This window comes from Mauremys mutica, chromosome 4, assembly GCF_020497125.1.
Source record: "Mauremys mutica isolate MM-2020 ecotype Southern chromosome 4, ASM2049712v1, whole genome shotgun sequence".
NCBI classification, from domain to species: domain Eukaryota; kingdom Metazoa; phylum Chordata; order Testudines; family Geoemydidae; genus Mauremys; species Mauremys mutica.
In genome coordinates this window covers 16,167,270-16,190,966 of record NC_059075.1, presented here as the reverse complement: position 1 = coordinate 16,190,966, position 23,697 = coordinate 16,167,270, and the positions used below count along the sequence as shown (strand labels likewise).

General features: G+C 45.3%; 2 long non-coding RNA genes across 3 annotated transcripts in view; one reads left to right on the top strand and one right to left on the bottom strand.

The window, feature by feature from the left end:
• Nucleotides 1-14,477, bottom strand: part of LOC123370106 — a 28,327-nt gene extending 13,850 nt beyond the window's left edge. Inside the window, exons 1-3 of one of the 2 annotated variants that reach the window (XR_006579275.1) lie at nucleotides 14,254-14,477; nucleotides 13,326-13,379; nucleotides 11,272-11,608 (exon numbers count right to left, since the gene is read on the bottom strand). This is a non-coding gene — a long non-coding RNA (uncharacterized LOC123370106). The remainder of the gene's footprint in view (nucleotides 1-11,271; nucleotides 11,609-13,325; nucleotides 13,380-14,253) is intronic. The other variant, XR_006579274.1, reaches the window with a different exon arrangement.
• A 777-nt stretch (nucleotides 14,478-15,254) lies between these two features.
• LOC123370367 lies at nucleotides 15,255-23,407 on the top strand. The gene is made up of 5 exons (XR_006579387.1): nucleotides 15,255-15,407; nucleotides 17,899-18,096; nucleotides 19,345-19,483; nucleotides 22,961-23,009; nucleotides 23,369-23,407. It is a non-coding gene; the product is annotated as an uncharacterized LOC123370367 (long non-coding RNA).
• Nucleotides 23,408-23,697: the final 290 nt, after the last annotated feature.

The following is a 23,697-nucleotide window of genomic DNA, read 5'->3' as shown; positions in this document are numbered from 1 at the left end:
CCAGAGATGAATAGAGGTGATCCAGACAGCCCATGCCAACAAGGAGGCAGAGGAATGGGCCCACCAGCGACAACTGGAGGTGATCAAAGCAGAGGAGAGAGCATATACATATCAGATGGAGGCACAAGAAATAGAGCTCATAGAGCTGGAGAAGCAGAAAGGTATTCCCCAGCCTGTGGGCAATCCGCCCACCCCGTATTCACCCAGCTGGGACAGACTGTGTCCACCTTTTGAAGACTGAGAACGTATAGAAGAGTACTTAACTGCTTTTAAAAGAATATGCCAGGCCAATGGCATCCCTAAGTACAAATGAATGACTGTACTGATCACTGAAACTTAGGGAAAAGCTTTCCAGTATTTTTCTGGTCTAGACCAGGAGGAAGCTATAAACCATGATAAATATACAGAAGCTGTATTGCTAAGGTTTCAAATTATGATAGAATCATATTGCATAAAGTTTACAAATCTAAAGGAGCATGACAATATCAGTCATGAAAAATTTATGCATAAAATATCTGATTATAGGAAAAATGGGTAAAAAGTTAAGGGGCAGAAGGGCATTATGAGAAATTGTTTGATTTATTCATCCAAGAACATTTCTTTAATGCTTGCTCAGATGAAATCGGAGTTACCATATAAGAAAAGTGTCCTGACACAGTGAAAGTAGCTGCTCAGGCTGCTGATTAGCACGTTCAGGCCAGAATGGATATTGAAAAAAAGCCCCAAAGGGAACTACACACTGTAAAAGGAGGTCTCAGATCTGTTCACAGGAGGAAGGATGCAAGGCCAAATCTACCCCAAACAGGTACCCTCTAAATAACCCTATTTACAAACATCCAGCCCAGGACGTAGGCCCAAGAAACAGGGGCAGCTCTAGGTATTTTGCCGCACCAAGCACAGCAGGCATGCTGCCGCCCTCGCAGCGACCGGCAGAACGCCCCCCGTGGCTTGCTGCCCCAAGCACGCGCTTGGCGTGCTGGTGCCTGGAGCCGCCCCTGCCAAGAAAATATTTTGAGTGTGGCTCTACTGAGACACATTAAATGGATGAAAAGCTGGCTAACCAATAGGTCTAAAAATGTAATTGTAAATAGGGAGCTGTCATCAAGCAGGATAGCTCAGTGGTTTTACATTGGCCTGCTAAACCCAGGATTGTGAGTTCAATCTTTGGGGGTGCCATTTAGGGATCTGGTGCAAAAATCTGTCAGGGGATTGGTCCTGCTTTGAGCAGTGGGTTGGACTAGATGACCTCCTGAGGTCCCTTCCAACCCTGATAGTCTATGATTACTACATGGGCTGCCCACCCTGGAAGGATCTCCCCTGCACAGTTCTGTGTCTGGAGGGTAATGGTAGGCAGCATGTAACCTCCTCCACCCAGTGGCATGAGTTCAGATTTCAACTCTGGGAAGGGGGAGCAACTTGCAGCAGGGGCTCTGAGGCCACTTTGGCCCCTGGACGCGCTTAGACTAATTTTTACATTTTATTCTTCAAAAGATCTATTTCAAGAACATTTGCAATTTTAGATACACTGCATTTTACTGAAGCAGCTCCAGACACACACAGCCCCCCGACCCTTCCCATGTGTTCAATGCAGCTTTTCCACCCAAGAATCCTGCTCCTTCCTTGCAGGCCTCCCTTCCCTCCCTCCCATAATCTTTGTTGACTTGGGAGATAAGGGATCTTTGTTGACTTGGGAGATAAGGGCACTGGAGGTTCTGGGTAATTTTGTGGCATAGTTAAATGAGAGACCTTCCAACTGAAGACTCAGATGTATAGACTTTAGGTTCAGTTAGTTTTGTGCTTTATACACTTGCTTCAACCTGCACAGCCTATGGCAAACAATGGGATGTGAACACATCTTTGGTTTGAGAGGCAGGGGATGAGAAAAAAATTATAGTAAAATTACGTAAATGCAGTCTAATCCCTGTGTTGTGATCCAGAACAGCATTTGGGTTTTTCAAAATGTATTCTGATTTCTGTTCTGATGTCAAGAATTCATTCAGGTTCATTTTCCTATGCAAGGATATGTGAAGTTATTCAGATATCTGTTCTGCTGTAGGGACATACCAATAGCTTTTGATTTTGATGCATAACTTTATCCTTTGTTATAAGAGAATAATTAAAATCCAACATTATACTCAGCTTTGCTAAATTAGACACTTTCCCTGCAATAGTCTATCTGAGGACAAACACTAACTGTTGCATTTCACTAATACCCTTGATATATTGATTTTTAATATCTGTATTAAACATGGTCTAAAAATTGAACTAATGCATTAGGAAATACTATGCAAGTCACAACTCCTACTTAATTGCTATGTTTCTGTCCTGGAACATCAGTTGGAAATAGGCCAGGAAGAGAAAATTTCTCCATAGAAGGAAGTAAAGGCTGTATTTGGTTTACAGCCAGGGAGAAAAAATACCTGTTCACCCACACTTAGGGTTACGATATTTCAGGTTCCCAAAAAGAGGACACTGCTGGGGGCAGGGAGGGTGGAAGGGAGAGGGGTGCAGTTTCTACTGTACAGTTTCTTTCTACTTTGAATATCTAACATTTAGCGTAATGGCCTCAAAATAAATGTAAATCAAATTTAAATGTAACTTTTGGCATGCAGTGAGTCCTTTCCTACTGTGCTTCTTCCTGTTTTGCTCTACAGAGAAATATGCATGGGCACATCTTTGTCAAGAGTGGGTGATTGCTCATCAAATAGCCATGAAAGTTTGCAAGATGTGTATCTGAAGTTGTACTGTACAAGCAGGATCCCTTTCAGCAACTCAACAGTCAAGTTGTTCCTTTCCTTTGTTCACTGGCTTTGCCTTACTGAAAAAAACCTCACTCTACATTTGCATTGTGAAAGGGAACAGCAAAGAAGAACGGTCTTTAACAGTTCTGAGTGACATTCAATGTTTTTGGACTTCTCAAAATATTTGGTCCATCTTTGGTGTGCTACCAAATTATTGAACTCTTCATCACTGTTGTAACCTTCCATACATTTCTTGAGATTGCTGAACTGATCAAAGCACTTAATGTCATCAATTTGCACCCTGTTCTCTGTCAGGTATTTCACATAAAATTCTATATCATTCCAATTTGGTGTCTCACTCAGGGCAATCCACATGGAACAAGAGAAGTCTTCCAGGGGTGCCTTCCACATCTCCAAATATTTAAGCGTGTGCTGTACAGACATTCTATTTTAGCACAGGACATGCTATACTCTTCATCAAGTCCCTCCTTGTGCTTTTGTGCCAGTAGTAGTCCCTTAACTTTCAGCGACACCAAGTTCCGGGTCTTGCATTCAAGAAGGACAGTGTGCACTGAGTTCAAGCTTTTCACCACTTCTACGACAGTGTTGTTCCATTTCTATTTCTTGAATGTGTGACTGGAATGCACTCATGAGTGAGTGCATGTGCCAGAAGTAAATCCCACTGAACTCATCTTTTAAAAATTTCTTAATCAGAGTGGGTGGTCTGTCCCGTGACAGGAAGAATGACTTCAAGGCCGGAAATATCTGAATCAGCCTTGTAATACCTAGAAATAATAACAGCCAGAGCCGTAACTAGCTATTTTTGCGCCTGAGGCCGAGACAGCAGGTCCAATCCCTCCTTGCCAGTGATGAATAGGCTGATACTGCAGTCTGCCCCAGGGCGTGGGGGCTAGACAATGACTGGCAGTAGCCTGATACTGAGGTGAGGAGGGACTAGTGGGTGGGGGTTCATGGGGAGGGGAGACCCTAAGACTGAGGGTTACTACCAGGGGGCAGCACCCCAGGTAAAAGGGCACTGGGTCCAGGGAGGGACATGGTGGGCCAGAGGACAGGCAGATCACCAGCCTGCAGAGGGTGTTCCCAGAGCTGCAATAAGCTAATTCCCAGAACAGACCAACAGGAGGTGCTGCAGGGGTGAGTCTGCATTTCTACAAGTACCAACAATTAAAATACAGAAAATGGGGGGGGGCCTCCATCCACTGACTTGCCGCTCGCCTCCTCACCCCCCCCTTCAAGTATCAGGGGTGGCAGGTTTGTAGAAATTTTGCTGGCGCCCAGAATGCTCAAAGTCCTCCCCCAAACTCTGTCCCACATCTGCCTAAGGCTCTGTGAGGGAGTTTAGGGGAGGGGGAGGAGGTCTGGGATGCAGGCCCTGGGTTGGGGCAGGGGATTGGGGTGTAGGATGGTTGAGAGGTTGGGCTCTGGGGTGTAAGCTCTGGGATGGAGTTTGGGTGCAGGCTCCAGCCTGGGGCACAGGGTGGGGGTGCAAGATGGGTGGAGGAGTGCAGGCTCTGGGAGGGAGTCTGGGGTGTGGGCTCTGGGCAGGAGTTTGAGTGCAGGCTCTGGGATGGGGCACAGGGTGGGGGTGCAGTATGGATGGAGGGGTGCAGGCTCTGGGATGGAGTGAGGAGGGCTGGGTGCAAGCTCTGGGCTGGGGCATAGGGTGAGGGTGCAGGATGGGTGGAGGGGTGCAGGCTCTGGGATGGAGTTTGGGTGCTGGGTGCAGGCTCCAGGCTGGGGCACGGGGTGGGGTGCAGGATGTGTGGAGCGGGGCAGGCTCTGGGAAGGAGTGTGGAGGGCTGGGGCAGACTCTGGGACAGAGTTTGGGGGCTGGAGAGGGGGTGGTGGGGGCTGGGAGGTGAGGCGACTGCCATTACATGTGGCTTCCTTCCTCCCCCTGCTGCCCCTCACCGTACCCTCACTGGGAGTGGGTGATGGGGCTGCCCCTTGCCCACTTTTCAGGAGTGGTGGCTGGGAAGGGGGTGGGGTGGATCACAGGGTCAAACACTCACTGAAGCCCCAGAAGCTGCTCAGATGAGTGAGATCCACTGGCTGCAGATGATCCTGTCTCCCACCGGAAGCCCCCTCAGCATCTCCTCCAGGTGGGTGCTGGGGGAGAGAAGGGCTGCAAAGCACGTGTGCCTCCCTCCTCCCCCTCCTGACAGGCAGCAGCTGCCTCAGCCAGCTGCTCAGCTGCCTGCTGGTGTCCTGTTGCCAAGGCAGCAGCAGCTTTCATTCTGGTAGGGATGCTCTGGGGCCTTTCTGCACCCCTCAACTTTAGGTGCCCGAGGCAAATGACTCACTTGCCTCACCCTTGTTATGGCACTGATGACAGCCATTGTGTCGTCTTGTGGTAAAGCAGCTTTCTGTATTCAATGTCAACAAACTCAAGAGTATTCCTTCAGAAGCTCAGCTCAGACAGTTTAGATATGAAAATAGAGAGTTTTAAAATAATGCTCTCAATGTCAACATCAAATGTGTCTGCCCTGTGATGGACACAATTGTTCAAAATGTGTGCTGGGCAACCCACATCGATTAAAGTCCCCCTCTGCAACAGCTTCTTTAAATTTGTACACGTTCTTGCCGCCTTCTTCATGCCACAATCTTCCAAACATTGTATTGCAGTTGTTACCTGCAAATGCAATACACTTCTCAAACCTTTCTTTCCCAGAGTTTCCTTGATGTATTGTGCAATTGTAGTCTCATTATGTGTGTTTTCATAGCACCATGATTGCTTCCATCTGCAGCAACACCACAGTAAGGAATATCATTGTCCTCAAGTGCTTTCCAAGCAGCATCAAAAGAATGTGGTGCAAGCACAGAATTAATAATCTCTTCTGTCTTGGTGCAAGCAGTTGAAAATGTTTGGACTACCTCAAAATCAGGGAATGTCTTTGTCAGTAAGACAGATGTGCAATCCATTGAAACTATCATGATGAATGACAGCATGAAACACTAGAATGCCTTCTGCTGCACTAACAGGATCCTCTGATTTGCTGCCTAGTTTAACAAAATAATCTTAACTTTGCTGATGAGCTTTTTTTTTCTCAAATTAATTTCTTGTTTCTCAGAATCCACATGAGCTTGTTAATCAAGAGCACCTTTATTTGCAACAGAGATATACACACCAGCTCTGCATATCCAGCTCTCTGCTTCCCATTCTACTTGACTACTACGAAAACATGAAAATTTTGTCTTTAGTTCTCCAGTAAATTTTTGTTTTGGCATTATGTTCAGTGGTAGGTCACTTCACTTCCAACTCAAAAGTGTTTACAACAAATCAAATTTAACAAAATTAATCAAACACAAGAGGAATTAGATGTGTAGCACCCCCAGAAATCCCCCATTCCATGGCTCTAAGCATAATTAAAATACAATGTAAAACCAGCAGCCCCCTCCAAACCAAACAGCCAGGCAATGAGTTCCTGCCCCCCTGGGCCTGGCTGACCACATGAGCTGTGCAGTAGGTCCTGTGAGGCCTCATCCCCGTGCTCTCTCTCCTCTGTGATGCATGCTCGGGGGAGGACATGAGATCTCTCCTCCAATAGGGATGACAGAGGGGCAGGTTGAGCAGTGTGTTCTGAGGACCCATTACAAGGACAGACCCCACGCTGCAGCTGGGCTGCACACTGGGCACTTGCTCCACTTTGTGTTTCCTGGCTGGCTGACACCAATCAGAGCAGCACACATTGCCACATATGCTTTGGAAATGCCTCCCAGTGGCTAGCCAGTTCAGTGAATGGCAAACATTTGCTGGTCCTGCCCCAGACAGCTGCTCACCCCCAGGCACATTCCCACCCACTGTTGCCAGGTCCCCAGCAACCCCTCCCCCCCTGCCCTTGGTTTGAAGGACGTGGGCAGAGAGTAAACCCAAAGCACAGTGCCATCTTTTCTTCCATGGCACAGGGAGATCAGACTCTCCAGCTGCCCAGCTCTGAAGGCAGCATAGAAGTAAGGGTAGCAATACCACACCATGCCACCTTTACTTCTACGCTGCTGCTGGCAGGTGCTGCTTTCAGATCTGGCTGCCAGAGTGGCTCTGGCAGGCTGAGTGGCTGTGGTTCCAGTTGTAAGCCCCCCAAGTGGCCTGGCTTCAACTTCAGCTGTAAGGTCCCAGGGTGGCCTGGCTGCAGCTCCAGCTGCATGGGAGGGGAGGGGGCAGAGGGGAAATCCCCCATATTTGGTGATATTTAAAAAATCCATTTGGATGGAGATTGGCAGACCAAAAAAGAGATCATGTCCAGCAAAGCCCGGACATATGGTAACCCTACCCATACTCCCTTCTGATAGCATTGTGCTGTGGGTCTGGCTGAAGCCCCAAGGGCATTTTAAATCTGCAGCCACTACCATGCAACCAGTCACCCTCACAAGATGAGGAGGCACGTATCGTCAATTTCTAAACTTTGCTGAACCTGGAGTTCTCTCTGGCATTCATGCTGCTCTCAACTTTCCTCCTTCAGTTCCCTCACCCTCCAGGATCTTTCTTACTCTCTTTATATCTCTATGATCTCTCCCCTCTCATCTTGTGTGTCTCACCCTCTGGGTAATGTTTCCCTGCAGCTCAGCTCTCTTTCTCTCTCTGTGCTGCTAGCAGCAGTAGAGTAAAGTGATTAGAATTGGATTAGTGATTAGAACCTGCCACACAGACAAGAGCCACCAAGCTCAAGGTTTCAGTTGGTGGCCATAGAGTAAAACTATCACATGATGCAGTGTGAAGGGGCAGGGAAACACAAAGCAGCAGAGATGGAAAGAAGAAGTGGGAAGAGAGGAAGAAAACAGGAGGCAGGAAGCAGTGTCTGGTTTGTGTATGTGGTGGTGCTTGGCTCATTCAGTGAAGCACCTGACAAGATACTGAGTGCTGCCATTGTTAGTGTCAGGGACTTTAACCCCAACAGCGAAGTTCGTTGTCTGATCACAGAGAGACAGGCAACACCAGCAAGGTCCGATCAAAAAGCTCTTTATTGACAAGTGCACGCATCAGTAAAGAGCAACTCGTCTCCAGTCAGAACCAGCCTCTCTTTACAGCTTAGCATTAGCCTATATAGACAGTTTTATTACGTCATACATCACTCACTTGAGCAAAACCCACCCCCCTTTGTTTAACAACTTAAAACTAGACACTTTTAATATACACACATGCCTAGACTTTATGTCTACAACTTTAGATTATTAATTATTTCTTAACAACACCCAAAAGTTAGAAATACAGGGGAGTTTTAAACAAACCTATAACTCAACCAGAGAGTTAGAATCTGAACCGTGGGATGCTAGAGTTTCTTATCAGTTCTTCAAACACTGTCCTTAGCACAGCTAATGCTATGCCAGGAATGTAATCCCTGGCTTATCTCACATTTTCCAGGGCTTTGTGAAACAATGCTGCTTCTCAGTACTTTTCCACTCTGGGATTACCCAGAAACCTCTGTTAGCCTGACTTCAGTCAGGTTGGCATAACTGTTTTGTCTGCTATATTTTCATTCAGACCTAACAATAGCAACTAAAATTAACAGGTAGTATGAAGCACAGAGAGGGGCAATTGCCTCTCCCCAGTGGTGCCACTGCCTCCACCCTTAATGCAGCAGTCTTGTTTAAGATCCTTCGGCAGATGGTCCTACTGGCTTGGCTCTGATTTGTGATCATGTTTAAGATGAGTGTTCTGGACAAACTTGCAGCTAAATGCAGCAAAGAATCCTGTGGCACCTTATAGACTAACAGACGTTTTGCAGCATGAGCTTTCGTGGGTGAATACCCACTTCTTCGGATGCAAGTATTCACCCACGAAAGCTCATGCTGCAAAACGTCTGTTAGTCTATAAGGTGCCACAGGATTCTTTGCTGCTTCTACAGAACCAGACTAACACGGCTACCCCTCTGATACTTGCAGGTAAATGCAATTTCATGTGGACAGTGAAGGCAGAAAATTAATAAGAGTGCAAGAGTTCTCTTTTGTAACTCAACTTCTTACTAATTACAGTGGTGAAGGCAATTGTTTCTCTTTTTTTAATCCAACAGTTTTAAAAACAGACCACTTAAAGGCCAACTTGTTCTAAGTGTTTGTATTGATCAAAGAACAAAATCCAGTTGCTTCAATTGTTATAGATACTTTGGAAATCATTCAGCCACTTCAGGCTGCTTTGTAACTCACTTCTCTTTCCTCTTGTTCTCACAATAGCAGTATTATCTGCATCTTGACCTTTCTGTCTCTAGTCTGAATACGATTGAAACATACCTTCTTGCTCAGTGGGACAATTTTACTTAAGTACATTAGTTGTACAGTAAAAAATAGACCTATTTGTCAACCTTGAATTGAATACAATCATTGACATTTATAGAAATGCTACTGATGAAGACTGAAATTTAATTGGTCACACCCATTCCCACACCAAATTACTTTATCCATTACTAACGCAAGTAGGCAGTGACTTCATACCTCCACTCTCTGTTCCCCCCCCCCCCCCCGACTCCCTTGTCTGGATACTTAAGAAAAAAATAATAAAGTTAGAATGTTTTTGTTGCTCTGTAAAGAATACTTAATAATATAAATTAATAAAACATGTCTTCCGTGGCTCTAACGAAAGAAAATATTCAAAGTCTGTCTGAGGTGAGCACGGAAGGACATATTTTGCAACAACCATAATACTATCTCTATATAACCCTGATATTCTATGATTCTATCCACACTCATGTTCACATGTTCAGACTTGAGGGCCCTGCATTTAAAACAGTATTGACCATTGACAAGCATTTTCAATAGAAGGTCCTGTGCTTTGGTGCCACAAGTTTTACTAAATGTTTAGCAGTGGTGGCATCAGGCACATCTTTGACATCAGGAGTTTCAGGTTTTTCATTTCCTAGATGATTGGCTCTTGGAGGGAAATTTTTATCAAGCAGTTACTCGGGACCACTAGGGCAGTGGTTTTCACACTGTGGCTCGTGACCCAGTACTGGTTTGTGGAATGGAAGACGCTGGGTCGTGGCGGCTCTGGTCAGCACAGCTGACCGGGATGTTAAAAGTCCCGTCGGTGGTGCTGCCCGGCTAAGGCAGGCTAGTTCCTACCTGTTCCAACACTGTGCTGTGGCCTGGAAGTGGCTAGCAGCAGGTCTGGGTCCTAGGCGGGAGGTGGGGGGGACAGGGATCTGCGTGCTGCTCCCACCCTGAGCACTGGCTCCACACTCCCATTGGCTGGTTCTCAGCCAACAGGAGCTGGTGGGGCAGAGCCTACAGGTGAGAGCCGCACGGAGCTGCTTGTGCGCCTCCGCCTAGTAACAAGACCTGCTGCTGGCTGCTTCTGGGGTGCAGCGTGGTCCTTGGTGCCGGGACAGGGAGGAAGCCTGCCTTTGCACCCCAGCTGCACTGCTGACTGGTAACCACCAAAGGTAAGCCCACATCCCCAATTACCTGCCCCAGTGCTGAGCTCCCTCTCAAACCCAGAGCCCCTTCCTCACCCCAAACCCCTCATCCTCAACCCCACTCCAGAGCCTGCACCCCCTAGCCCCCAGCCCAGTACCCCCTTCCACACCCTGAACCCCTCATTCCTGACCCCACCCCACACCCTAACCCTCTGCACCAACCCTGAGCCCCTCCCACACCCCAAGCCCCTCATCCCCAGCTCCGTTGGGTCGCGGGTATCAACAATTTTCTTCAACTGGCTCGCCAGAAAAAAAGTTTGAAAACTAGTGCTCTAGGGCACCTGTTATTTCATTGTGGCTCTGGATTTAAGCATTGTAGTAGGAAGAGGCTTGAAACATAAGCTCTTGTATCAGTGGCTTGGTATGAGGCCTGAAGCCTGGGCTAAGTAGTGGTCAAAGCTTTGTCAGGCTGTGAACTAGAGGCAGGCCCTGCTCACAGAACCTGGCAAAAAGAGGGCTGATATTGCAAAATACACATTCCTAAGTAGTGCTAGGCACAAGAACATTCAGGCAAACACATTTCAGAAGGATGGTACCAGAACACCTCAATACCAACATATTTTCCAAAGATAACAGGAAGATGCTGACCCATCTTAAATATAAGGTCAGGATGACTGTGATGGATAGAGATGTTTTGATCAAACCAACATATACAAGGTAATGGGTGGCACCTAGGTAGGTCAGAGGGTGGTACCTAGACATGTCAGATAGGGCAACACATGATGTATAAAGAGGTATCTCAGAGGGAGTGTCTTTGGCTGGCCTAGGGGATAATGGAAAGTCCCGCCATTAACTGAGCTAGTCCATTGCAATGGGCATACATGTGTTAATGTACCTATAACCATTGAGCCAGGACATTAGGACTGTGCTGCTTTGACAATAAACCTGACCAAGTACCTTCACTATGAACCAAGTCTGTGGTTATTGGGTAGTTCAATTGAGGTCTGCTGTGCCAACTATCTGCACAGAGCTGGGACAGAACACAAAAAACACACACACAGCCAAACATCTAACAACAAACATAAATGAAATTATATTTGTTTTCCCACCCAGTCAGGATTTACTTTTATTGGGACTACCCTGGATTCCTGGATGGGACTTACCTTTCTACTTCAGCACCATATTTTGGAGTTGCAGAAAATGGTCCATGAAGAAAGGAATCAGCTATCTGCTCTGGCTCAAGAATACTGTCATAATGTCTTTACAAACTTAGGTATGAGGCCTCTTCAATTTATTTAAATTCTCAGGCCCACCCTGGACTTCACAGCTTCAGTGTGACACTGTATAATCCAGACTCAGTAAAATACTGAATTGGCAATTCTTCTTCTGGAATATTTTCAAGGGAAAATGTTTCTTTCAGCCTTCACCAATTCCCATGGTAGGTGCAGTTACATTCAATTTAGATCAGGGAGTACTCTAACATCTTCTTGGGTATCCAGTCTGTGGAGGTCAAGAGAGTCTATGTAAGGATAAGGCCTTTTCCTGTAGCCATATTGTAAGGCTTAAGGCCTTTGTCTGCAGCCATATTAGGAGAGCAGCAGCCATGAATTAAGAAGCAGGAAGTCACATCCTCACATTCCATCTAAATTACATTAAAACAATGTAATATCAGGCTGTTAAGGAGATCCTGTCCTAATATCACCAGATCTTAAGATGGCTAAAGAAAACTTAGTTTGATAGCATTCTGTCTGGCAAGAAATCACTTATCAATAATTATGGTTGTGAAATCCTCATTTCTTTATTGTTTTGTCATGGTCCCCATTTCTCTATTGTTTGTATCATCTGTCTGGTTCTTTGATTAATTATGTAACAGATAGAAACAATTTTGCTAAGTGTAAATTAAGACGCTGGGGTATGATTGGTTAGAGAATTTTGTTATAATATGTTAGGATTGGTTAGTAATATTTTAGTAAAGTGATTGGTTAAGGTAAAGCTAAGCAAGACTACTGATAGGTGATGGCCTTGCGTGGAGAACTGCAGAAGAAATTTCATAATGGAGAATGGAAGAGTACTTACAGTTAATTAGAGTTCTCAAAATATATTGCTTCTGCAGATCCACACTGACCCCTTCTTCCTCCTTTCTTTTACTGTAATTGTTTAGAGGAGTTGGTGAGGAACTGAGAAGCATTAGATAGGGGTTCCTTTTTTTAACTGAGGACATAATGTCAGGTCAGTGCATCTGTACCCCCAGCAGCTACACTGTTCTGAATGGTTCTGAGACTTGCTTGCATTGTGGCTTCATTGACATTATAACATATTCCCCTTCATGTACTTTGTGCACAAGGGGAACATAGAGTCCTGTGTTACATCTCATCTCAGTTTATTTTCTTCTTTCTTTCTCAGTGAGAGCTGGTAAATGTTGAGTTCAACAGCTGAAAATGATGTAGTTCAGACTCGAATTATGCCTTTCCATGCATATATAACATCTATTTTAAATCTTCTTAATAACTACATGTAAAATATATTCACTTCAAGACATTCTTCTAATTTATAGTTTAAAAAAATCTTTATAGTAGAAGCCTGACCTCTGACCTCATGTAACCTTATGTTTCTGGTTGCTTATGTTGCCAGCACAGAATGCTTGAGGCAGCAACAGTGGTTCGTTGCCCGGTGTGCTTTGCTTCCAATAAACACACCAAGGTGGAGAATGCAGAAAAAAAGTTTATTTGAGCCCAAATAAAGGTGCAAGGGAGACATTACAATCTCAAATCCTGCACACAGACATAAGCTGTGTGTCTCTTCTTATACATGACTTCAGCCAGGCATCCTCATTACCCCCCACTATTCTCCTCCCCCTCCTATATAGTAAACACATTGTATAGTTAGCAATTAAACCATCCTTGACAGCAAACAATTCATCTTGTTAGTAAGGCTGTTACCTTGGTTTACTTTTGAATTTATTACTTTGCTCTCCCTCCCCTCCTCCTTCTAAGTCAGATACAAACAGGCTTTCAGTGTTGCACTGATAAGGAGCAGTTACACATTCCATTCTCAATTCTAACCTGGGAGTTCAACTAAAGTTTAATATGGAGGCACTCTGGATAAGCATAAAATAACTTTGGTCCATTCAGGCCTAGTACAGAAAGGCTTCATTAACACTATGGTTTTCCACCCTCCTGAGTTACCTAGAGTTATGCCTAATGACACCAACACTTACCTGGTGTGCCTTTATTCCAGCCAGTTATCTGGTACAGTAAGTCCTTAATGCAAACTGAAGTCATATGGATTCAAGGTTTTTAGTTACTATCCTCAGAATTATTTGGGCATAAGCTTTCGTGGGTAAAAAACTATTTCGTCGGTAAAAAAAAAAGCTTATGCCCAAATAAATATTAGTCTTTAAGGTGCCACGGGACTCCTTGTTTTTAGGATGACCAGACAGCAAGTTTGAAAAATCAGGACAGGGGGTGGGGGTAATAGGTGCCTATGTAAGAAGAAGTTCCAAAAATTGGGACTGACCCTATAAAATCGGGACATGTGGTCACCGTAGTTGTTTTTATGGATACAGACTAACATGGCTACCCCCTGATACTTATCCCTAGAATTATACGTTTGGGTCCTAGCTGAGATTACAAATGCTGATCTTTTCAAATGCAGATTACAGAGATTCATTTTAATGCAGATCTTAATAGTTGTTTAGGATTTATGGTGCCCCCTTATATTTATATTTTTGTAAAAGGCTCCTACAGAAATATCACACCATTTCCCGCTGGGGGGTGCTCATTGTCAAACATGGATTGATTACAGCAGTTTTCTTTTGCAGCAATCTGAGGGCTTGGCTACACTTACAAATTTGCAGCGCTGCAGCAGGGTGTGAAAACACACCCTCTCCAGCACTGCAAATTGCAGCGCTGCAAAGCGCCAGTGTAGTCAAAGGGCTGTCCGTTATTCCCCACAGGGAGGTGGAGTACGGACAGCGCTGGGAGAAATCTCTCCCAGCGCTGGCGCTTTGACTACACTTAGCGCTTAGCACTTAGCAAGTGTAAGTGAGGGGCCAGATTCACACCTGTGGCTTCCCCCAGGTGTGCCACAGAGGGAGGTTGGGCAGCTTCAGAGAGTGCTGAAGGGGGCTCATCATCTCACCAGACCTGATCTTAGTCCGTGGGGCGGTTCCCGAGGCTGGCAACGGGCTGAAAGGACAACTGTGCCTCAGCCCTGCTTCTGAGGCTGGCGGCTGTGGAGGATACGCGCTGCTATGCCGCCAGGGGGCTCTGGCAGCAGGGTCTGTGCTGCTGGCAGGGTCCTCCAGTGGCTCGAGGGCTGCTAAGGGCAAGACAAGCGCGGCGAAACCGGCCCTGAGGGAAAGGGAGCGGGCCTCGGACACTTCCTAATGGTGCGGGGCTCACGAGCAAACCGCCATATTCCTAAGGCCTACACTAGGGTACCCACAGCCCCGCCCCTAAATGTGACCCTGTCTCCCATTGGCCAAGCCACTTTCTCCCTGCGGCCAATCAGCTTAGAGCACTGGCTCCAGCAGCCGGGGTTGGGATTTGAATCGTCTCGGCTAACTGATTAGGACCCTTAGGGGGCTAGCGACCGAGGGCCTGCCAGGAGCAAATGAGGCGCGCGCCGCGGGGGAGGGAGGTGGCGATGGCTTCTCTCTCGGTCTCTTTCTCTCCGGGGAGCCGGCCAGGAGAAAGGGAGGGTGGCGCTGAGTCGAGCGTCCGTTCTGTGCAGGGTCTGCGCGTTGGGGCCGGGAGATGGGGTGGCCCGACCCCGACCCGCTCCTCAGACACCGCTGCGGGGGGAGTAGAAGCTCCTCAGCACCAGCGCCCGTCCTGGGGAGGGAAACCAGTAAGGGCCCCCTCCCTCCCTCAGCCTCTCAGAGAGCTGGGTGGCGGGAAGCCGGACACCGGCGAGCCCCTCTCCCCGCCCCCCCCGCTGCCCCCTGGAGAGCCCGGTGGGGGAAGCCAGCGAGCCCCCCATGCCCCTTGGAAAGCCCAGTGGGGGAAGCCGGCGAGCCCCCCCCTCCCCCCGGAGAGCCCAGTGGGGGAAGCCAGCGAGCCCCCCATGCCCCTTGGAAAGCCCAGTGGGGGAAGCCGGCGAGCCCCCCCTCCCCCTGGAGAGCCCAGTGGGGGAAGCCGTTGAATCTCAGTTCCTCAGCGAGTCTGGGGGTGGGGAAGGCAGCGAGCCCCCTTCATCAGCTCCTCGGAGAGCCGGGATGGGGGGGGGGGACGACTGGTGAGCCCCTCCGCAGCTCCTCGGAGAGCCGGGAAGGGTGGGAAGCCCGGAAGGGAATCCGGTGAGTGCCCCCCCCCCTTCAGACTTCCTGAAAGCCCCGGGCCCCCTCAGTTCCTCGGAAAGCCCGGCGGGGGGGGGGGGGCAGGGAAGCCGGTGAGTGGCCCCCTCAGCCTCTTGGAAAACGGGGGCGGGGGTTATGTACCCTCTTCAGAAAGCAGGGAGGGGTCCAGGGCTTAGACCTTATACTGGCTTTTGTGGGGGCTGTGTTTGGATTTGCACATCAGCTGAGGATGGTGTGGGGACCCCAGAGAACAGTATATAAGCAAGGCATCACAGTGCTGTGAGAGAATCTCAGTAGCACGAAAAACTGCTCAGAGCAAGGCTAATTGTTTGCCTTGGTTTGGTCTTGTCTGCACTTGCAGGCAAGCCGTTTTCAGCACCATTTCAGCTGCACGTGTTAACACCTGCTGTCTGCAATGTGAGAATTTTCCTAGTTTGGACCAGAGGCAGGATAGTGTGAAATGAGGCTAAAGCTGGATCCATGAAGTGGGACTGCAGAGTAACAGGATTTGTGTGAACCCAAGTATGGGTCAATATGTCAGTCTCCCCAGCAGGAATGGTCTTAATACTGAGCAGCCAAGAGTCAGCATATAAAGATGTGCAACAGAACAGTTGTAAAATAGGACTTACAGTAACAACAGTTTTCTGTGCCATAGTTGGCAGAAGGATTTATAGTCCTCCTTAGCCTTCCCGGAAGTATCTTCATAATTTACTGCAGATGGAAAAATGGACATTAAGTTTAGAAATGTCTTAGTATTTATTATTGTACCTCTGTTCCAAATTCACCCCCTCCCTCCCCCCCCCCCCATGCTGGGTTCAGTTAAAATAATTTGAAGGATCTTTCAGTGGTTAGCACAACTAAAAAACTGACCAGGAAAGATAGGGGATTCAGCACATCAACTGCATCTGCTGGCAGGGTTCCTGTGAGGCCCCCAAAGACCTCACTATTTTGTATCATTCCCTTGTACTCCATTTTGTCTCTGTCTTAATCCATTTTCTCTTGTTCTATATTTAGATTGTAAGTTCTGAAGCAGGAATTGTCTCTTTGTTCTGTGTTTGTATAGTGCCTAACAAAATGAGGTCCTGGTTTGTGACTTGGGCTCTTAGGCTCTATTACAAACAGAAACCTGAAGGGAAATTCTGCTGTTCCCTGTGCCATTTTGGGTGAATGTAGCCCACTTTCACTCTTATCCAAAGAATATGTGAGCCATGAAAGACTTCCCTATCTGGAATACTTTCAATTTGTGTTAATGCTAACAGTATTATTACTGATGACCTTTGAAAACCAAAGACATATTATAAAGAGTGAGGGCCTGATTCTCATTTACAGTAAGAACCTTATTTTCAAAGGTAGGTACACCTAAAGATACAGATAGACTCCTAATAGGATTTCCAAAAGCACCTAATCAGGTTAGGTGGCTAGCACCTAACCTGTAGAGGAGTGTTTGAAAATCTCAGTAGGTGCCTATCTGCATCTTATAGGTGCCTGAATATCTTTAAAAATCTGGCCCAAAGCCTGCTTTACATCACTTTACTTACAGGTCCCTTCATGCTGCCAGAACAGTATAAATATTGTATAAATAAGAATCTGGCCCTTGTTTTAATGTTCATAAAGTGCTTTAAAAATGAAAAGTGCTAAATGAGTTCTTAGTACTATGAAGCTATTGACTATGGGGCTTCTGGCTTAATTTCCATCAGCAAAGCTTGCTGTTTGAAAAGACCTGTAACTGGACTTTGCTAAAATAAGTCCAGGTTCTTTATTTTCCTTTAAAGGTTAAAAGCATGTACTGCAATATTGTCTAATGAGGTTTTTCAAGTATATGGATTACCAGAAAGGTGTGAGGTGATTAAAAGAGCAAGTTCAAACTAAAGATTAGTTATGTCGGGCTTGTTTCCATTCATTTTAAAAAAAGAAGAAGCTAATGTTAGCTTTTAAAGTTTAATTTGTACATCAGTGTCAAGATTTATGCTGCTGGATATATTGATAATTCAAATTACATTGGTATATATGAGAATATTTGGTTTATGCAATCTGGGAGTTCTAATTACAGTGAACGGCAAGCCTTTGAATTTGTCATGTCAGAAGGGAGGAGGAGGAACTTATTTTGAAGTCTTGCCTTCACTGGGAAAGGAAACATTGAGAGTATCTGTGTAATCTTGTACTGATGAGCTGGCATCATATTGCTTTGTAAGGATTGGTATTTGAGTCCTCAAGTGGTGGTGGGCATTGCTGCTAAAGATTCTCTGAAATAAGGAAGGAAAACAAATCCAGAAATGCTGTATGAAAACCGTAGTTACATTTATTGCTATCTGATGCACAACAGGTTTTCTACTCCTTAAAAGTGTATATCAGGTAGGTGCTGAATTAGCTCAAATGTGTATTTTTTTTAAATGTTGTAAAAGCTCTGTGATAACCACTAGGTATGTGAACAGTAAAATATCTTTAAATTTTTGTGCTGTGATATCATTTCCTTTTGGGTTTGTTTTAACAGGTTTAATTCCATTACAAGATTATGCTCTTAAAAATATCATCGGTTTGTGCAGATAAATGATCCTTTAACGCATTATCTCTTCAGAAATTCTTTGAGGATTTCGTGGAACATTTGCAATAGTTTTCTATACAGATTACTTAAGATTTATTTTTTTTAAACAAAAGTTTTTTACAATGGCACTACTGCAGTGAAACTAAGGTGAGTGTTTTCACACAATTTATGGGAAAACAGACATTTCTGATTTGAGAAACAAATTTCAGTTGGCTTTGGATCACACTCAATTGTGTGGAAATCAAATTCCAGAAGATGTATTGAACCTTCTTTTCAAGCTTTTTTCCTACAAACCTGTGTTTATATACCTGATTACCTCATACTTTAATATGATTAAGATTTCACCATAAAATATTTAATTTATTTTTGTAATATAAAGAATTTTGTAGTTTGAAAATGTTTCCCAATTAGATAAGAGGGAAATTTTATTTATTAAGGATGCTTTTAAAAATATACGGTGTTGGTATTGTAATGGGAAATACACTAAAGCTAGGAGAGTATATTATCATAGGGCTATATCAAGCCATCATTCTTAAACAGGGCCTCATTCAAATCAAATAATGGTTCTGCCTTTAAAAAAAAAAAGGGGGGGGGGGAAATGGAATCATCTGGTCTCTCATTCCTAGAGACATTTAATAAAATCCCAAGTTTCTGAGGGGGCTAAAGCAACTTTACAATAATTTAACTTTGGACTTTTAAAAGTCTTGTAGATACAGTATTGGGGCTTGGGAAAAAAAGTTGCATAAATACTAGACAATAGCCTAAAGAGCAAATAGTTCATATTATTAAGGAAAATGTTAAGCATGGTTGTGAATACACTTAGAAGTAAGTTATATTTGAATATGAAACTATACAGAATCAGATTTGGAATTGTTGAGTATGCTTATCATTCTTCTCCCTCTCAAAATCACGGAGGTTGTAACCATATAGTTTCTCAGGAAAAAATGGATACTATAGAAGTATGGCATTTTTTACTGGACCAACAAATACATTTCTGAATGTCCAATACACAGATTTTAAACCCACAATATTTAGTCTCTGTTTTAGGGGCTTTCACAAAAGTTTCTCTAAACTGCATTTCATCTATATTATTTATATACATTACCTGTGCATGTAACTGCATCTTTTCTATCTCCTCTCCTATATGAAGAAAAAATGTAATTTATAGTTACTCTGTCTATGCAAGATTACGACATATTTTTTCCTTTAATTTTTAAAATATGGCATGGATCAGTTCTTGGTGACTGTATTGTCAGCATCATTAAACCTCTAGTAACATTACATGTACTTGGACACTTAAAAACGTCCGTAGAGATCTTCAAAGGAGAAATAAAAAAATTGGTAATCAGTATGGGATTTAAAAATCCTTGACTTTTGTTTACAATTTTGTTGTAGAAACAGGTTGGCTTGCCCTGGGCTGGAGAGCCTGGGGGCTAAACTAGACCTGATTACAAGAGGAGCCTCACCTGAGGGGAATTAGGTGCTTTAATATAAGACAGCAGGAAGCTGCAGGGATGTGTTTGGTCGAGTAAGAGTAAGTAAATAGGATGGGAGGGCTGGTGGCTTCAGGTAGAGTTTATGATTGTGGCCTTTGTTTGATTATTTTGTGATTAAGGACTCTGACTGCATTTAGTGTTACCCCATCCCCAGAAAGGGGTGCTGTAAGCAGGGCCGGTGCAACCATTTAGGCGACCTAGGCAGTCGCCTAGTGTGCTGGGATTTAGGGGGCGCCATTTTCTTCAGCAGCGACCGCGGCAGCCAGATCTTCGGCTGCCCTGGTCGCCGCTGGCATTTAGGCAGAGGGAGCTGGGGCAGGGGAGCGCGGGGAGGGCCGCCTGCAGCAAGTAAGGCAGGGGGGCGGCACACAGGGAAACTTCCCGCCCCAGCTCACCCCTGCCCCGCCTCCTCCCAAGCACGCCGTGGGTGCTTCACTTTTCCCGCCTCCCAGGCTTGCGGTTCCTAAGCTGATTGGCGCCGCAAGCCTGGTAGGCGGGAGAAGTGAAGTGGCCACAACGTGCTCGGGGAGGAGGCGGGGCAGGGGTGAGCTGCTTCACTTCTCCTGCCTCCCAGGCTTGTGGCACCAATCAGCTTAGGCGCCGCAAGCCTGGGAGGCGGGAGAAGTGAAGCAGCGATGGCATGCTCGGGGTGCTCGTGCGAGGAGCAGGGGTGAGCTGGGGCTGGGAGGGCTGCCTCAGGGCGGAAGGTGGGGGGTGGGGAGCTGCTGCAAGGGGGGCTCCTCAGGGTGGAGGGGGGTAGCTGCCGCGGGGTGTGTGTGTGCAAGGTGGAAGTTTCGCCTAGGGCGTGAAACATCCTTGCACTGGCCCTGGCTGTAAGCCATAACAAAGACTCTGCAGTGCTTAAAGGGCCCATAAGACGAGTGGCTAGAGGCAGGGCACTGCAAAAGCACCTCTGGCCACAAGGAGGCATTCAGGTGGCAGCTACTGTTAACAAGCAGTCTCTCTTAACCAGTTTGAATTTCAAGATCAATGTTAATGCTTGAAATTCCAAGCAGTTACGGAGAAGATGGATTTTAAATCCATTGCCATGAGTATCTTAATTAATTTGTTTACCAGTAATTTCATAATTTTGAAGATGAAAATTGATTTTCAATTTTCCTGAGGAAATAACTGAAGTCTTAAGCAGAGCAGCCCTAAATATTTTTACTTATCTGGGTGGCATTATTCCCATCTACAAATGTGAGCTTCTGTATGTATTTTTAAGTGATAATATTCTTATAATATGTTAATGGTATTTGAAAATATACATTTAAACTATTGAAAAGCAATTTTACGGTGGGTGGATTAAAAGAAATAATGTTCACCTTTACACCACGTAAGTTTAAATTTCAGCTCTGTTTTGTTTTTAACTCTAGCTTTGGAATACCCTTATTCTCTCTTCCCAAGTATGTACAAGTAAGAGGGGCTTACCACAGAGAGGGATGATGATCCCCGAGCATGCAGAGTTTTTATATTACCTCAGTTTCCCCGTGTTCCTCTTCCATATTACACATCTGTGTCTGCAGCACACTTCTGTTACTGGCAGGAAGTGTCCACAGAGAAAAGTCTGCTGATCTGTTCCTACAGAGAGAGAAATCATCAGGCCCAAAAAACAGAAATCCCAAAGTAACTCGATCATGGTGACAGATTTCAGAGTGGTAGTCCTGTTAGTCTGTATCAGCAAAAACAATGAGGAGTCCTTGTGGCACCTTAGAGACTAACAAATGTATTTGAGCATAAGCTTTCGTGGGCTAGAACCCACTTCATCAGATGCACGGAGTGGAAAATACAGTAGTAGGTGTGTGTGTGTGTGTGTGTGTGTGTATATCTCCCCTCCCTCGCAGTCTCAGCTCGCCCTGGCGCAATGCTCTAGGCTGCAGGGCTGCTAGCTCTCGCCAGGCAGCACAGCTGCAGAGCCAGGGCCTGACCCAGTGCTCTGTGCTGCATGGTGGCGTGGCTGGCTCCAGCCAGGCAGTGCAACTGCCTGTCCCGGTACCCTGGGAGGTGCGACTGTAGTGCCACCAGTGCTCCAGGCAGCACGGTAAGGTGGCAGGGAGCAGTGGGGGTTGGATAAAGGGTAGGGGAGTTCAGGTGCTGGACAGGGGGTGGGGATGGGTATAGGGTGTGGGGTGGTCAGAGGGTGGGGAACAGGTGGGTTGAATGGAGGCAGGGGTCCGTGGGGGCAGTCAGGAAGGAGGTGAGGGATTAGATGACGTGGCGGGGGGGGGCAGTCAAGGGCAGGGGTGGTCAGGGTACAGGGAGAAGGAGTGGTTGGATAGGGCAGGGGTTCCAGGGGGCAGTCAGGAATGAGAGGAAGGGTTGGATGGGGTGGCGGGGGCAGTCAGGGTGGGAGGTCCGGGGGCGGTCAGGGGACAGGGAGCAGGGGATGTGGATGGGGCAGGGGTCCCGAGTGGGGAGGCTGTCAGGGAACAGGGGGAGATTGGATGGGGCAGGAGTCCTGGGGGGGACAGTCAGGGGGCGAGAAGCAGGGGGGAGCAGATGGGGGCAGGGTCTGGGCCACGCCTGGCTGTTTGGGGAGGCACAGCCTCCCCTAACCGGCCCTCCATACCACTTCGGAAACCTGATGTGGCCCTCAGACCAAAAAGTTTGCCCGCCCCTGTTCTAGTCTGTAGTTTAACTTCTTGGCAAATTGGCTAATCTATGTGGTGAAATCCCACTGACTCAATGACACAATTCCCACTGACTTCAATCTGATCAGGATTTTACCCATTATTTTGTTAGATTTGTTTTCCTGGTAGGGTTTGTTAGTGCTGTAGATTTGGTACAGTACACGGCTGTCCAATAACTGTTTAAAAGTCTGCCAAGTTTTTATTCTATCCATTAAATATGGGCGATATTAGACACTATTTTTAATTTAAAATTATATATGGTACTATGTGTTACATACATATAAAACATAGTTGCTTAGTAATTTCTTTGTGTAGTCAAGAGCGAGCAATACTTAGATTTTCATGTGACTAAATGGTTCTGAAAAAGATGATACAAGGTTTCAAAAATATGTATTAAAATGGTATTTTTGGTGTCTTGCTGAGAACAGTGATGTAAATAAATCAAGATAATTGCAAAATGGATGTATTTCAAGTTACAAGTCTTGTTTAGCAAATACCATTACATAGCTTTACTTTAAAAGTAATTTGGGTGAAATTAAAACAAAATTTTGGCAAAGTTTATTAAGTCTTGAATTTTTTAGTGCTTGAGTTGTATATATTTTGCTATGAAAGTGTAACAGTATTTGCAGTAGACTAGTACATTGAAATAAATTACATTACATTTGAAATATGAAATAAAACTACACACATTTTTCCAATTGACATGAAATGTCAATGTTTTATGTTTTTATTATAACACCTTGATATTGTTTGCTTTTTGCAGTTAGGGCTAAAGCAACCCTTTGTATTTAAAAGCCCCATTTTGCTGACATCTTACATAAAACCTAAAGTGCCTTGTGAACTTCTAGTATGTAATTTACACACACTGGGTATGCTTCCTTCCAGAATGACGGTGCACCTTGAAAAGCTTGGCAGTCACATGAAAAGGCATGAGGTTGGTGCACAGCTTCCAAAAGGTGCAGCAGTATCGCAGAAAGACTGGTAGTGATGGATCAGGGCCTCTTGCCTTTAATATTTTTGTCTTGCACAGACAGATGATTTGAAGTAGTCTAATATAACAATGTTGAATATATTTTAAGAGGCCAAGGCTCTAGGTGTTAATTGCTTAATAAAATAAGTACAGTAATAAAATTAGTAGAAATGTTTTAAGATTATTCACAGCATAATCCAAAATGGTTTGTTATTTTTATTTGTAGCAGTGAAGACAGACAATAATAGAAACCCTTCTCAAAGTGTGTGTGTGTGTGGGGGGGGGTTGTGGGTTTTTATTTATTTATTTGTTTATTTATTTAGGAGGAGGGTATTTCCTTGATGGTCTGGAAAGAGAAAAAGGTACAGTGCTGTTCTTAATTCCCCATCCTGAAACAAGGAAATATAAATCTAGCATAGAAGCCAGTTCATCCTGTAACTAGGGAAGACTGCTAGAACTGTAGGATCATAAGTGTACATTTTAAATTAACTAACTTTTAAAAAATGCCTCAAGCAGTTACAGTTAATGAGTATAAATGGTGATAGACATCCAAAGATCTTTAAGGCAGTACATCTGGGGGGAAAGATAGAATCTGAACATACACACACTATTCCAATTTTAAATTGGAAAAATATTAATTTGAAAGGGTAAG